Here is a 4,190-nt window from a genome sequence, read left to right on the forward strand (position 1 = left end):
GTTCCTTCCCAAGATTTTCAAGTGTATATGAAACATACAATATATTTACTTATTGTATTATTTTGTACAGTTGTAAATTACAATAAATAAATAATAATAAAAAAAAAACCCACTGACATAATACAAATAAATGTTACTTAAATTTATTCTTTTTCAAGGTATTTTATAACTTTCAAAATATTTTAGTACAATATTCAATGTTATGTTATGATCTATAGGAAGTCAAAGATTCGTGGTTCAATCTTTATACCCAGACATGAAAAACATAGTGTGTCTAACTTATTCGGGCAAATAAGTAGGTAGACATTTGTTCATTTTGAAGAAGAAAAAAGTGTTTTATTGTGAATTTAACTTGTTTTGTTTCGCTTCATAAAAATATAATTTTCTTAATTTGTATTCTGTATATTTTGGTGTTTATTAAAAGGTATTAAAATAGCCATCGATTAGCGTAAAAGAAGAAAAGGTTCTGGGATCAGATCCTAAACACATGGAGGTGAAAAACTAACCATGAATAGCTTGCAGAGACTGGTCACTCAAATCTCATGATATGAAGGCAAGGAGGAAGCAATCCATCAGACGTCTTGTACACAAAAATAAGTCCCACTGTAGTTGGCTAAAGACCTCATGGTAGACCATAAACCAGTTGAATAAACAGAATCAACAAATATGAGAAAGAGCTACTCAAAAAAATTGAAAAACAGTAGTTTGAGAGCGGCAAGCGTGATGACTACAAGTTTGTAGGGTCAACTAAAAAAAAAAAATATATTTAAGAAAATTCTTTTTCAAAAACCGTAGTTTTTCACAGTTGGCATGACTACACTAACAATAAAGTTGCGAAACATCGCTAGATAATACATATTTTATTATTGCTGAACCTCAACTAAATATATTATTAACGGTCGGAAAAAGTGATATATGTATTTAAAACCCTCCATGCCGGATTCGAAAACAGCGCCACTACAGTTCCCAGGCTGCAAAGACCTGCAGTTAACTCCCTGAGCTACAGACCCGCAATCTTCACTACCAAAAATTATTAATCATTTATATGAAGAATGCTTGAGTATGTATGGTAAGTTTTCACATGCATGAAGCTCCATGGTATTGTTCCCACCATACACACCTTCAAGTATGCTTGTTTAAAAAGATATATAATGCATGCTTGAGCGTTTTTTACCTTTAAAGTAAACAAAGTGGAGTTTTTCAGATTTTAATTAATGTTCATTTTTATAAAAACAAAGGTTTGAGAGACCCCCTTAGCTGTTCCAGTTAACAGTAACAACAAACGCTTAAGGAAGCGTAACAAATGTATTGCCTCCTCAACAACAAATTTCTAGGAAGGCACTTTTGTTGATATGACCTGCGAGATCATAAATTATTTACAATGAAAAAATATTTTAAATATGATATAATTATGTTATATTTAATTCATCATAAGTTTTTAAAACTGTATTCCATTTTAATAGTACAGTTTTAAATGAAAACTATTTAAAATTTTATTTATAGCGATCGATTAGAACCGAAACTTTCCTGTGAAGGTATTTTGTAATTAACAGAACTGACTAGAGACTATACTATTTTATTTATTTATTTTTTCAAACAGATAGTTTGATTATGTTCACTTTTGTTTATTCATCTGTTTGTATATATTTTAAGAGTTTTTTTTTATTTATTTTATTTTAGTATGAGATCATTCATCCCTATAACCTATTGTCCACAATTGTATGGTAGATTGTAATATCTATCAATAAATAAAAAAGTACTTAAAAAAAAAATATGTCTCTTTCAGATTAAATAAAGAAGGCTTTACTTTAAAGCATGCTACAGCACGTGTAAACATCCAATTTAGAAGAAAGAACACAAACGGCTTCTCAAAAGTATGTATTTGTTAGAACGAACACTTTACAAAAGGTTAAGTTCTACTTAATAGCCTTCACGACGATGCTCTGAAACTAAAGCATACACCTGCTTGTTTAGGCGACTTTGTGGGAAACAGTGAAGACGAGTTTTTCACCTTTCTTGGTTCATAGTAAACTTAATATAAGGCTCTCAACCACACATTAAAATCTCGTCTGATAACTTTGCGACGTTGTGCTTAAAAGAATTGTACCAAATAGTTTCAAATTTAGCTGTGCCTAGAATTATACGAAAGCTAATTTGCGTCAACGGATTATCTTGTAAATATGTTTTTAAAAACATGATGAACAAAAAGTTAACCACTCCCTAGGGGTCCGTAGGCTTAATTTTTAATGTTTTATATATAGACATATATAGATCAAATATGGTTTATAAGATATCGAATATTTTTCACGATATAACTCATTTTCGGCGTATATTGTATTATTTCAAAATCGTATAGCAATATTCATAAGATGCACAGAAATGGTAAAAATACGTATGATTGGTCATATTTCACCAAATAAAGTGATAACTCATTAAAATCTACTTTTTTGGGATAAAATATTGGTGTCTAAAAAGTTTTATCCATTATGGCTGAATTTGGAGTTTATTAATTATTAACAAAATGTAGTATGTATTAATAAATATTCTATTAATAGTATTATTCATGGTATTTTCAAGAAATATTTAAAAGATGTTATTAATTATTTAGAAAAATAAATAAGGTGTTTGAAAAACTGTTTCTCTGAAAAAAATTTAAGGTAAAGAGTTTTAGTAAAGAAATAGCTGAAATACCTACTTTTCAAGGACATTTACTGTTCTCGTAGTTTATTCCTTGTGTCTAGGTCGAAACCAAAATAACGAAAAAGGCAATCCTTCCCGGTCGGACCCACCACACTAAAACCCCCAGAAAGTTACGGTCCTATATTACTTTTGAAAAATTAAAAGCACCTTAAATTGGAAAACAGCGTGAAACCCACCACTTCCACCCTGCGTGGTGGCCTTAATTATCATACCTTTCAAACAGATACATACAGGGAATATGTTTGTAATACATGCCATAATCTCTCAAGAAAATGAAATTCTTCCCGGTCGGACCCGCCACACTAAAACCCTCTGGGAGTGACAGTTCTATGTCACTTTTGAAATATTCGCTTAAACCGAGAAGTAGAGACTTAAGATAGCTAAAATGGACACTATTTTAAACCACCAGAAATTGGAAAATAGCGTGAAAACGGTGACACTGTCAGGAGAAAAATAGATTTCCTTTCAAAATTTAAGATAACACATAACTTACTATAGATAAAAATTTAATCTAGAACATTTTGCTTGTTTACATTGGTTTGTTTTTAAAAATGGTGTAGGAGTTATTAATTAAAAATATTAATGTAAATAGTTGCTGTTTTGAAAAATCTTTCACATTAACTCTACTGACAGCAGTGAGATAAACTGCTTAAAATAGTTTTGTGTCAGAATCCTTTCATAGAAATTAGTTTATAAATACTTCGGCAAATATTTTTTTACCCTTATTTAAAAAAATTAGAGTTAAAAAGATAAATATTTTTGGTTAGACTATAGCCAAAAGTCACAAAATGAGTATTTTCTTACAAACTACTGAATCCCTAACCCATTCATTCGATGTGGCAGTACAGATTTTCGTTTGTCATTCTCATATACCATATTTGTACATCCAAATTTGCTAAAAAAACAAAATACAAAAAAATACCTTTAGTATCTTCCAGTTTGATTGATATTTGATTAATAGTTATTTAAAAATGGAATTCATAATTCAAATTTTAGATTAAAAATTAAGCTAAAACAATAGAAATAAGAGTGCATTGTTTATATTAGCAAAGTTTATTAACTTTTCGTTATTGGAAGTCATTAAACTATCATCGATTCTAGATTTCTCTGATTTTTTAGTTAATAATGAACCTGCTAAAAATTTATCATCTAACGCGTCTTCAAGACAAAATATACTTAAAGGGAAATTTGACAGCGATGTGCATAAGCAATAGCAAGATTCAATAAAACAAATTTTAATTCACATTATAAAAATTCAAACCACACTTATTTCTTGAACAACAAGGAAATGGAAGCTGTCATACACCTCTTCCGATAGGCAAATCTGTTAGGAAAGGATGTTGAACTAAATCGAAATTCAGCGCTGGAAAACTGGGCAATTATTGTATTGTTTAATTTTTTCTTTCTTTTAATTACTGAGGTATGCTGAAGTACTTCTCGAACATATCGAGAACAGAAGTTGCAGTCAACATGTATTGTTCACATTTAGT

The sequence above is a fragment of the Halyomorpha halys genome, unplaced genomic scaffold (assembly GCF_000696795.3).
Source record: "Halyomorpha halys isolate HHAL.00 unplaced genomic scaffold, Hhal_1.1 Scaffold1105.1, whole genome shotgun sequence".
Classification (NCBI taxonomy): Eukaryota; Metazoa; Arthropoda; class Insecta; order Hemiptera; family Pentatomidae; genus Halyomorpha; species Halyomorpha halys.